The sequence below is a fragment of the Mandrillus leucophaeus genome, unplaced genomic scaffold, assembly GCF_000951045.1.
Source record: "Mandrillus leucophaeus isolate KB7577 unplaced genomic scaffold, Mleu.le_1.0 Scaffold314, whole genome shotgun sequence".
In the NCBI taxonomy this organism is placed as follows: Eukaryota; Metazoa; Chordata; class Mammalia; order Primates; family Cercopithecidae; genus Mandrillus; species Mandrillus leucophaeus.
In genome coordinates this window covers 510,437-523,151 of record NW_012103299.1, presented here as the reverse complement: position 1 = coordinate 523,151, position 12,715 = coordinate 510,437, and positions in this window count along the sequence as shown.

Here is a 12,715-nt window from a genome sequence, read left to right as displayed (position 1 = left end):
GCTGCCATCCCTGCCTAGTTGCTCAACCCGGAGATTTAGGAATGTCCTTCCTGACTTCTTCCAGTCCCTCAGCCCCAGCTTCCAAACCATCAGTGAGTTCTGTCCATTCTACCTCCAAAATAGAACTCTTCTATTCTGGACCACTTTTCCCCATCTCGAGGGTATCATTTCACTCCACCAGCTCTTACTCACTGTAGTGGCCTCCCAGAGGCACCTCCCACTTCTTTATTTTTTCCTCCCACCCAAGGGTTCTTGAAGAGAAGTCCTCTGACCAGCAGCCTGATCACCTGGAAATTTGTTAGAAATGCAGGTTCCTGGACCTCCCGAGGCTGACTGCTCAGAATTTCTGGAGGTAAGAACAAGCAGTCTTGGTTTTAACAAGCACCCAAGTTGCTTGTGATGAGCTCACATTTGAGAATATCTTCCATTCTTTTTTTTTTTTTTTTTTTTCTGAAACAGAGTCTCATCCTGTTGCCCAGGCTGGAGTGCAATGGTGCAATCTCGGCTCACTGCAGCCTGCGCCTCCCAGGCTCAAGCGATTCTCCTGCCTCAGCCTCCCTAGTAGCTGGGATTACAGGCATGTGCCACCACCCCCGGCTAATTTTTGTATTTTTAGTGGAGACAGGGTTTCACCATGTTGGTCAGGGCTGGTCTCGAACTCCTGACCTCAGGTGATCCACCCCCCTCGGCCTCCCAAAGTGTTGAGATTACAGACATGAGCCACCGTACCTGGCCCCATTCATTTTTGACACAGACAAGGCACTCAGCACCTTTTACACATTCTCTTATTTATCTCCATTTTACAGGGGAGGAAACGGAAATCTGATCTTACAGGATACATTAGATTGTATAACTTTCAAGCTGAAAACCCTTCAGGAACTTCCCATTGCGCTTGGTATAAAACTCTTACGCAGCCTGCATGGTCCTGCACCATCTAGCTCTGGTCTCTCTCCCTGGCTTCCCCTCGAGAGATGCTTTTCCTTGGGCTCATCTGCCTCCATGCCTTTTCACCTTTCAGTTCCATGAATGCACAATTTTCCTTCCAGCCTTAGGGCCTTTGTGAACACTGTTCCCTCTGCCTGGAACACTCACTCTCTTTATTTTACATGGATAGTGCCTTTACCTCATCATTAGGATTTATCAAAGATGTCACCTTCTGGATGGCGTTATAATATATTGCAAATTACATAGTCTGTTGGATATTCATGGTGCACATTAGCATTTTAAAGACCCTGATAATTCCTGCAGTAAAGACGCCTGCTTAGTTTTGTCTCATTTGGCATTTTCCAACTCTTTTTGACCAGGTAGTAGTTTTACCTAACACCTGTGACTGCCTTTTGATTCAGGAGTTCTGAGTCACAGTTCTCTCACCTCCACTGAGAACAGGAGGTCATAGTCACCTCTTTTTCTTCTTGGCACTTGCAGGTTTCTATACGGTGACTTCAGAGTCCACGCTTCCCTGTATTTGACAACTCTAAAGTAAACCTGAAGCCTTACAGCCGACTTTCATGTTGGTACAGATTTTCTGTGACTAGATTCATTTACTCTGTCAGCAAATGTTTTTCAGGTACCAAGGTACAAAGTGTTCTGTGAGGCACATTTGGAGGCAAAGAGGTGAATAAGGGATGGACATTTCCTTAAAAAGCCCATGGGTTTATGTGGGAAGAGTACATGCAAACAAATCACTAAAAAGAGGTAGAATGGCCAGGCATGGTGGCTCATGCCTGTAAGCCCAGAACTTGAGGAAACTGAAGTAGGAGGATTGCTTAAGCCCGGGAGTTTGAGACCAGCCCCAAACAAGGTAACAAGGTGAGCCCCTGTCTTTATTTAAGGAAAAAAAAGATAGAACGAATAGCAATAAATAAATGCTCCATGTCAGCCCCAGGATAGGCAAAGTACACGCTGTCTAAGGCACACACAAATTCCATGCATTATACCTAATGCTCACTGTAGCTCTGCTGTCGAGGGGCTGTTTTCCCTTCGTACAGATACAGAAACTGAGAGTCAGAGATTTGTCTCTTGTCCCCGTATCACACTGTGAGTGATGGAGACATGGTTCAGACTTTTCTGACTCTGAAGCCCAGGGTCTTTCCAAATACCCATGCTGCTGCCATTCCCTGAACAGGTTTCCCGAGACCTACATCCAGATAGTCTCTGAGACTGTCAAATATTAGCGTGGGCTCTAATGTTTAAATAAGTACTATCTCAGGAAAGCTGACCTGTGATTCTTGTCACTGATGGGAATTGAGAAGAAGACTTTAACCTTAAAAAAGGTATTTTTTTCCTGTTCTTTTAGGTTATCTTTATTTGATGTTTTTAAAACTGTTATTTTAAGTTCAGGGGTACATGTGTAGATTTGCTACATAGGTAAACTTGCGTCATGAGGCTTTGTTGTATAGATTATTTCATCATCCAGGTGTTAAGTCTAGTACCCATTAGTTATTTTTCCTGATCCTCTCCTTCCTCCCACCCTCCATCCTCTGATAGGCCCCAGTGTGTGCTGTTCCCCTCTATGTCTCCATGCGTTCTCATCGTTTAGCTTTCACTTATAAGTGAGAACAGGCAGTGTTTGGTTTTCTGTTCTTGCATTAGTTTGCTGAGGATAATGACCTCTAGCTCCATCCATGCCCCTGCAAAGGACATGATTTTGCTCTTTTTTATGGCTGCATAGTATTCCATGATATATATGTACCGCATTTTCTTTATCTAGGCTATCATTGATGGGCATTGAGGTTGATTCCATGTCTTTGCTATTGTGAATAATGCTGCATCGACCATATGCATGAATGTGTCTTTAAAACAGAATGCTTTATATTCCTTTGGGTATATACCCAGTGACGGGATCGCTGGGTCGAATGGTATTTCTGTCTTTAGGTCTCTGAGGAATTGCCACACTGTCTTCCACAATGGTTGAACTAATTTACACTCCCACCAACACCATATCAGTGTTCCTTTTTCTCCACAACATTGCCAGCATGTTACTTTTTGGTTTTTTAAAAAAAAGTTATTTCTAATTGCCTGAGCAATTAATAAATACATTCTTTTTATTAAAAATAAAAGCATTTTAGATATGCAAAAGTACTCTGCTATCCTGGTCTCCTCTCCTCTGTGACAAAGGTCAACCATGTAATCAATTTAGTGTGTGTTTCTCCAGACCGTTCTCTATATATTACTTAGCACAAATGTAGGCAATATGGGAAATAGCACACAGAAAGATTTACCTTGTAATTTTTCTTCTTTTCTTCTGCAGTGTCTTTTGGAGCTCTTTCTATGCTAACATGTATAGCTACATCATTTTTTGTTCCCAACATTTTATTTTGAAACAACTTCTTATTTTGAAACAGAAAAGTTGCAAGAATAAGAATAGCTAGAAGAATTTTCAAATACCCCTTTTTCAAATGTATTATTTTGCCCTATTTGTTATATGTATGTATGTGTATATATCTGTGTGTATGTATGCATATATGTATTTTAATATATTTTATATATCCTTCACATATAAATATGAAATTTTTTTTTTAACAAATTATTTGAGAATAAGTGGCATACGCTATATTCCTTTCCTAAATGTTTCACTGCATAATTCCTAAGACTAAGGATGTTCCTTTTTTTTTTTTCTTTTGAAGACAGGGTTTTGTTCTGTCACTCAGGCTGAAATTCAGTGGCATGAGTATGGCCCACTGTAGCCTGAATTTCCCAGGCCCAAATGATCTTCCTGCCTCAATCTCTTGAGTAGCTGGGACCACAGGCATGTGACTCCACACCTAGCTAATTTTTAAATTTTTAGTAGAGATAAGCTCTCACCATGTTTCCCAGGCTTGTCTTAAATTCCTGGGCTCAAGCCATCCACCCACCTTGGCCTCCCAGTGTTGGGATTACAGATATGAGCTACCATATCTGGTAGGATATTCTCTTAAATAGCCGTAATAGTTGTCAACTACTCTAAATTCAATATTGATATGCTACTTTTTTTCCATTTACAATCTAAATTTTATTTTTGTCAGTTAATCAAATGAGGTCCTTTATAATATTCCTCCCTCTAATCTAAGATGCCATCTAGGATAAGATATTGCATTTAGTTGTCATGCCTCTTTGGTTGTCTATTAATATGGAACATTTTTAGTCTTTGTATTTTATGATATTGACACTTTTGAATATAGTCGCTTTTAATAAAATTGGCACTTTCTTATTTGGGGTTTTGTGATGGTCTCTCATGATTAGATTGATGATGAGCTTCAAGGTAGGCATTTTCAGCCAGAATATTATATAGGTGATGAGTTCTTCTCAAGGTCCCACATCTGCACACTCACTCACAATGTCTGTCTGCCCCTTGTTGGTGATGCTAACTTTGATCATCTACTCAAAGTGTTGTCTGATTTGTTTACCATGTAGTCACTATGTTTTTCTTTTCACAACCACAACCAATATGTAGTCTGTTGGAAGATACTGAAGGTCATGCTAATAGCCTGCTCCTCATCACCGTTTCTCCCCAGATTTAGCATCCATTGATGATTCTTGCCAGATCCAAACTTTATTGTGATGGTTGCAAAATGATGATTTTCTAGCTGTAACGATTCTTCCATGTATACCAGTGGGCTTGGCATTCTGCTGTAAGCTAGAGTCCTCCCTTCTCCCTTACGTATTGTTTACCCATTTATTATGGACTCAGGGGTTCTGATTTTTCAACGGTCTGTAATGTTACTATCGTTAGTTATTGTGGTGCTCAAGTTGTTCGATTTTTGGCCAATGGGCCCCCCTTCCCATGTCCTTATGGAATGTCCTCATCATTTTTTTTTTTTTGAGTATCTCTTTCCTTTCTGGCATTAAAAAATGTTCCAGGCCCATCTTGTTCCTGCCCTGCCTTGACTCTGGAATCAGCTATTTCTCTGAGGAGCCCTGCTGTTTCCTTCTTTTCATAGAAAATATTATCACACACCAGGATCTGCATGCTAGCACACTCATTGCTACTGGGTCTCGTTGCTTTTACCTACTATATTCTATTTAATGACTTCCTGGCATTTCATAGAATAGTTGTACAACTGTTTGTTTATCCATTGCTCTATGAGTGGATGCTTAAGTTGTTTCCAATTTGTCCCTATTTCAAGCAACTCTCAGCGAACATTTGGTTACACACTCTGTGTATTTATGCTAGGAGTATCTCTCTCTCCAGTACCTTCTCTGATGAGAAGTGGAATTTCTTGATCATAAGGTGTATATGTTTAAAATTTTACTTGATAGTGTCAATTTCTTCTCCACAGTGGCCCCACCAATTTAGATCACAGCAAACAGGACATGAGAGTCCTCATCTTTCCAGACACTTTCTGATGCTGAGTATTACAAACATGTTGCTTTTACACAACTCCAGGGGTGAAAAATGTGGACTGATTGGCCTCATGTTCATTTTCCACATTGTAAGAGAGGGTGAGGATCTCTTCCTGTGTTTATTGGCCCTTTGTCTTCTTGCTGGAGGGAGGAGAGGAAGCTTTGTGAGGGATGGAACGGTAGAGCCAGACCTCACTAGATGAGTAGGCTTTTAGGAAATAGGCAAGGAGGGAGGCTATTTCAGATGTAGGATATGACAGAGCCAACCACTGGGAAGTGAAGGCCAAGTAAGTGTAGATTTTGGATCCCCCACTTTCTTGGGGTGGGGCCTGCTATTTTGTCCTGGTGCCGCTGCTTTCATGGTCTTCTCTATGACGAGCTTTGCAAGAGGCCTCCAGGAATGGGAGAGCTACTCCCTGGTCCTGCATGTAAAGTAGTATAAGAATTCACACCCATCTTCCTTGCCAGAGTGAGATTTAATTGTGGGCTGAGATAGCCAAATGTTTTTCTTAAGGCAATGAAACCAACTGTGCTCACCAAAAATTGGGTCAAATGAGGGTGCAGCCAATGAAGGAAAGAGTACAGAATAAGTGACCTGTGGTGGGACATGGACTGATCTGGTCAATGATATGAAACAGATAAAACCTCACCCACAAGTGACAGATGGAAACCCAACACAATATGGGCTGTAGCGATGAGGACCATATGAGAGGCTAGCTCTTCATTTTGGCTGAATGGTCAGAGGCTTGGAGGAGAAGCAAGATGGCACGGCAGAAAGAACAATGGAGGTGGCTCCAGGGTCTTGATGAGGTTTTGCCAAGAGACAGGTGCAGGCAATTTACTAAGCTATAGGCAAGGCTTTCTTTCATAGGAAAAATGCCTTTGTGGGAAGAAAGAGCAAGAAGAAAGGGATTAATTTAGAGCATGAGGGATTTAGGTCAGAGATTTGAACTGACTGCGGTAATCCAAACAAGTGATTTGTCAGGGAGTTTGCGGAATGTCCTTCTCTTCTTTGATAAAGGCATATGTTCTTTTCTACTGGAATGAACTGGAGGAGTCCTGTGTGAAAGACCCTCCAGGCTTGGATTCTCTGCCAAGGCAGGGCCTCCGTGGGTCGACTGCAGATGTAACTGTTCTTGGAAGACCTGACTTGCCGCTCACAAGTTCACGTGCTTTCTCTGTCAAAGAAGGTTGGGGAGCCTCGCCAGCAGGACTCGAACCTCTCACACGATTAATGGCCTTTGGGGCTGCAGACGTATCTGGGAAAATGGTAAAGGTTTTTTTTTTTTTTTTTTTCCTTTCTTTCTAATTGTTATCTCAACTTGATTTTCATACTAATACCATAGTGAACAATGATTATATATCATCATCATCCTAATCTTCCTCTTTTGTTATTTTATTTTATTTTTCATTCAGAGTCTTGCTGTGTCGCCCAGGCTGGAGTACAATAGTACCATCTTGGCTCACTGCAATCTCCGCCTCCTGGGTTCAAGTGATTCTTGTGCCTCAGCCTTTTGAGTAGCGGGGATTACAGGCACACCCCACCACACCTGGCTAATTTTTGTATTTCTAGTAGAGACAGGGTTTCACCATATTGGCCAGGCTGGTCTCGAACTCCTGACCTCAAGTGATTCACCCGCCTCATCCTCCCAATGTGCTGGGATCACAGGCATGAGCCACCATGCCTGGCCCTTTTTTTTTAACCTTTCAATATGAGAACATTTAAATTTGCAAAGTTGAAAGTCTAATACAATGACTACTGTGTCACCCACCACCTAGATTCAACATTTTTCTTCTATATCCTTTATCTCAATATACATTTGTTTATGTGTGTGTGTTGTATATACAAGTATGTATATCTAACTAAATATCTGTGTTTTTTCCTTTTGCAACTTGCAAACATTATGATATACTTTACCCCTTCTGGAGACAGAAACCATACCTTTTATTTGAATGGAAAGAATTTACTATAATGATTTGTTAATTAGGTATAAATTTATTAACTACGTAACTGAAAGAGTAAAAAGAGAACTCCTTAGATTCCCTAGAATCATAGAGGAAGCAATTTTTATGAAGTAGCTACCATCCCTAGGGCTGAGCAGGGACCCTATGTTGCTGAAAGTCTGATCCCTGAGACTGAGCAGCTGTTAGTCTGGTGCTGGTCTCTGAGCTGTGGGGCTGGGCCCCAGACCTCTGAGAAAGGGGCCTAATTCAGTGGCTGCTACAGGAATGAAGTGCCTCTGCCAGGGTGAAGCATTATCAGGTGACAGAACGGAAACAAACAGGAAGTAGGAAGAAGCAAACCCTTTCCTCCCCTCCAGCCTTGCAGTCTCTCTCTAGCTCCCGCTTTTGACAGAGCCTATCACATGGTTTGCAGAGTCCTGGACCCAACATCACAAGGTCAAGTGTAGAAAGGGAAGCTTGGAGCAGAAAGATATTTTAATAACTGTCATGAACCATAAATACTTCAGTATGCGTCTCCTAAATTAGGAATATACTCCTACTTATAGACAATAATAGTCTCATGCCTAAGAAACAGTGATTTCCTAATATCACATACTCAGTCCATGTTGCAGTATCTCTAATTATCCTCCAAGTGTTTTGTTATGGCTGGGATTTTAGTGTGTTAGGATGAGAAACCACTCGTGTTTCCTGCATTGCATTTACTTGACATACCTCTTCAGTCTCTTTTATTTTAGAACAGTCTTCTACTCCTTCCCCCTCTTTTAAATACCGATGATGAAAGGCTGGGCCAGTCGAGTTGTCCAAAGTCCTACAGTCTGAGTATCTGAGTGTTTCTTCATGGTGTTGCTTTATCTGTTCCTCTATCCTCAATATTTCCTGTAACCTAGAGGTTAAGTCTTGATTAGATTGAGTAAATTCATTTTTTTGGTCAAGAATTCTTCACAGGTGGTGGTACACACTTCATTGCAATGTATATATTAGCATATGAATTATAGTATCCTCTTTGAATATGTTTATTAACTTCAGATACACTTTTGTACCCCTGGGAACAAAAGTCAAACAATTCTCATGGAAAGAGAGGGAAGAACATCAGTTTTCACTGTAACAGGTGTTGCCGGTTAGTTCTGGTAGAACTTGCCCTGGTCCCCAAGCACTGAGCCCTGCCCTGCTGTCTTCATGCATCATCTGGAGATGTTCTGTACTATGTACGGGAACCTCTGCTCATTTAGACTGTGTTTTGTCCCCCTGAGCATCCAGTTTTACAACCCTCCAGGTCCCCCACTTGCTCTGGAACCCACACTGTGGCTTGGCTCTCCACTGCCTTGCCCCTGAGTGTTTTGCTGCAGAGCCAGTGTGGTGAGAATGGTCTGTTTTTGAAGGGGGAGTTTTCTCTTCTTTTCTTGTCCCCAGTTGTCATTTTTGTGATTTCTTTCTGGAGCTGCCTTTTAAAACCTTGCACTGTCATATTTTCACCCCATCTATAATCATGCCATTCTCACCTGAGACTCTGGTCTGTCCCAGCATCACTGATGTGTTCTCTGCTTTGCGGTTCAACACCTTGGATCTTGGCCATCCTGACTTCCCTTTGGGATCGCTGAGCAAAGCCTTTGTCGATGACATTGGATCCTCTTTCTGGGTTTTATTTTCATCATCAAATCCATTTCACCTTCTCATGGGCGTGAATAGAAGGGTCAGGCGAGCTCAGCTCTGAGCCCAAGTAGCAGAAGAGTTGTCAGTTTAGTTTGTTACCTTAGATGTCTACAGGGGTCCAACAGGTTTAGTGAAATGGAGGAAGACCAGATGATGTGGTTTGGCTGTGTCCCCACCCAAATCTCACATTGAATTGTAATAATCCCCATATGTCAAGGGTGGGGCCAGGTGGAGATAATTGAATCACGGGGGCGGTTTCTTCCATACTGTTCTCGTGATAGTGAATAAGTCTCAAGAGATCTGGTGGTTTTATAAAGGGGAGTTCTCCTTCACATGCTCTCTTGCCTGCTGCCATGTAAGACATGACTTTGCTTCTCCTTTGCCTTCTGCCATGATTGTGAGGCCTCTGCAGCCATGTGGAACTGTGAGTCCATTAAACTTCTTTCCTTTGTAAGCTACCGGTATGTCTTTTTTCTTTTTTTTTCTTTTTTGAGACAGGGTCTCTGTTGCCTAGACTGGAGTGCAATGGTGTGATCTCAGCTCCCTGCAATTTCTGCCTCCCAGGTTCAAGTGATTCTCCTGCCTCAACCTCCTAAGTAGCTGGGATTACAGGTGCGTGGCACCACGCCCAGCTAATTTTTGTATTTTTTAGTAGAGACAGGGTTTCACCATGTTGACCAGGCTGGTCTCAAACTACTGGCCTCAAGTGATCCACCAGCCTTGGCTTCCCAAAATGCTGGGATTATAGGTGTGAGCCACTGTGCCTGGCCTGGTATGTCTTTATTAGCAGCGCGAGAACAGACTAATACATCAGATATATGAAATTCAGCAGCTGAAGTTCAAGAAGAAATAGCAACTGACCTCCAGTTTCTGTGTGGCGGGGAGTCCATGAAAAAAATACTACCAATTCTTTGCAGCTCCTCCTATCAAGAGGTGGTGTCTATTTCCCCAGACTTTGAATTGGACTGATCTTTTGTCTTCCTTTATCCAATAGAACATTAATGAAAGAAAGGTAGGCAGAGGCTCAAAAAGTGCCTGCCTATTGGGGCTGTCCCCTGTCCTGATGATGGAAGAGCCCACGTGAAGGAGCTGAGCTGGCTGCTGGACAGACCACATGGAGGAGAATCGAGGCATCCCACCAACAGCCTGTCAGCCTCTGGTTGCAGCAAGCAGTATGAGTGAGCCTCGGCAAAACCGGCTGAAGAAATGCTCAGCGGAACCCAGCCCAAATTGCTGACATCCAGAATTGCAGTTAATATATTATTGTTTTAAGCCACTAAGCTTTGGGGTGGTTTCTTATGCAGCAAAGGTTCACTGGTACATGCTCCATCTGAAGCAGGCAGCTCCCACCCAGTGCCAGCCTAGAGATGCCATGCTGGAATATGGCCCCGTGTCCCCATGTCTTCCAGTTCTTTTCAAGACAAGAGAAAATTCAAGATAATTTTTATGTGATGCATTCCAACTTTAAATGATAGTACTAATTAAAAATGTTAAAAACATTCTAGAGGTCCAAAGAGACAACTGGAGGCTGGATTTCATCTCCCTCAGACCATCCCTCTTCTTGCTACTGGGTCCAGTGTTTGCCCCGATTATTCTCCCTGATCCAGAAAAGTGGACTTTGGGGGATGGGGGTGGGGGACACATGAGCCAGCAGCAGCCTCTAGAGACTGCCAGGAGAGGGCTGGATGAGGACCCAAGGCTTCATTGGCTGTGGACCACTGAGTCACTGATGGACATGGTGACATGATGGGAATGCTTCTAAAAACCTCTTTCAGGAGGGATTTTTTTCTTTTCAGACAAAATACCACCTCCTGTCAGCTTCTCCCCAACATAGCTCATTCCTCTATAGGGCAAATAATAAACACTGTACCCCCCCGCCATCTGTCTCCCTCATTAGATTTGGGGGAGCTCCCGGAGGGCCTCATGGGGAACTTGCTTACTTTTCCATCCTGATGCCCTGACTGGTGACCCGGTGGATGCCTGGAATGTTCTTTGCTCCCCCTCTCCTTGTCCTCTCTGACAGTTCTCGACATAAGGCAGGCTGCGTGTCACAGTCCCAGTCACCTTTCTTTGGAACCCTACATCAGAGTGAGTCACTGGGCACAAATGTTCATCTAGCTAAGGAATTCAAGAAAATGGAATTTTCTCACATTTTTTTGTCAACTTATGGAAAATCAGCTATGGAACCAAAAGAAAAAAAAAATTTCCAAAACCAAGCGCAAAGGTCCCCCACACGTTCAGCGTGTCGGAGGCAAGCTCCAAAGAGAGGGTGTCAAGCCGGCTCTCTGGCCTAGGGACGGCCACACTTGCCTCTGCAGAACCTCTGAGCTGTGACAGGCACAGGGCAGCGCGACACGGGCCTCTGGAGCCAGATGATTTACCTCGAGCTGGCAGTGTGAAGTTTTATTGGGCCTTTGCAACACAGGCCAGCCTGCACATCTGGATGATTATGGAAGAATAATCCACAGACTCGTGTCTTTTCTCCATAACACCCCGTACTCCCATTGAGGCAGCGAGTGCCAACACGCTTTTTCCATTTTCATTCACGTCTTTGATCCCTCATGGTCTGAGACTTGGCACGGATGGGCAGGCCAGGAAAACATTGAGCAAAGGCTGTGAGGTACCCTCAGGGAGGCCTGAGGAGGAACAAATGTGCCCGGCGGGGCTACCTCTTGGCTGTGCATGGAAGTTCCTCCCGACAATGGCTCTCTGTCCCCAGTGGGTGGAGAGATGGCCATGTCTTGGCAGGAGCTGGGCCTGGAGCTGGGTGGGAGGCGCATGGCTGTCCTCTCTCCACTAGGGGGTGGGGGAGTTTGGATGTTGGCGCCGAGGCTGGCTGCCCGCATTAGAACTCAGCCGGCAAGGAACGCAGGGGGCTCTAACACTGGGTCAGCCTCAGGGACTGAATAGGGATGGAGCTTTCAGAGGAGTGGCCCATTGGAGGCAGTCTGGATGGGCATTTGGGTCTGGCCCAGTTTGGTTCAAGGCGGACCAGGGAAGGCAGCTACTCTAGCTGGTACCCCTAGCAGTCCTGACCTCCAGACCCATCTGCAGGCCATCCTCCCTCAATGACAGCTCTGTTCCTTGTCATAGGCCAGCCAGAAAAGGTGGCTGGGCACTGGTTGGAGGCCAGAGGGATGGACTTCCTCTTGCACCACACCACGGCACGGGGTTTGAGGCTTTCTTTCCCGCAGCAGGCAGGGGAGGGAGGCGCCAGGAAGTCAGTTGCACCCTGTGCTATTCCCCAGCCTCCTGGCTGCCTGAATGTCCTGCCTTAGGAATGTTATGCCTTTGAGTCAAAGTGTGCATGCTTCCCTGGGATCTCCTTTAAAAATACTCTCCGAGGGAAGAAAAACATTATGAAAGGGCTGTCATAGTTGCCTTCGTGGATTCATTGATCATACCGCCTGTTCCCCCTGGGCCTTTCGCTTGAATTAGAGGCCGGAGAAAAAGGCTCAAGAAATGCCAAGCACAAGAAATGTTTGGAGGTCTGGGGCCAGTGGCGAAGGAGACAGTTGAGGCCTCCTGGCAGTTATCTGTGGAGGGAAAAGGTGGAGTAGAAAGAGTATTTCTAGAATGAAAGAGGGAGCTGAAGAGGGAGGGGACAGGGACATTGGAAAAAGATCCTGTAATTTAATCTCTTACTGTTTTTCCGCCTGAGCTCCTTGAATTCTGAGCTGAATTGTTAGTCTCTCACTCTTCCCAACTTCCTTGTCATTTACTGAGGGATTGAGAGAAGGATGCAAACTTAAGTAAATCTTGACTCTCTGAGTCTTGA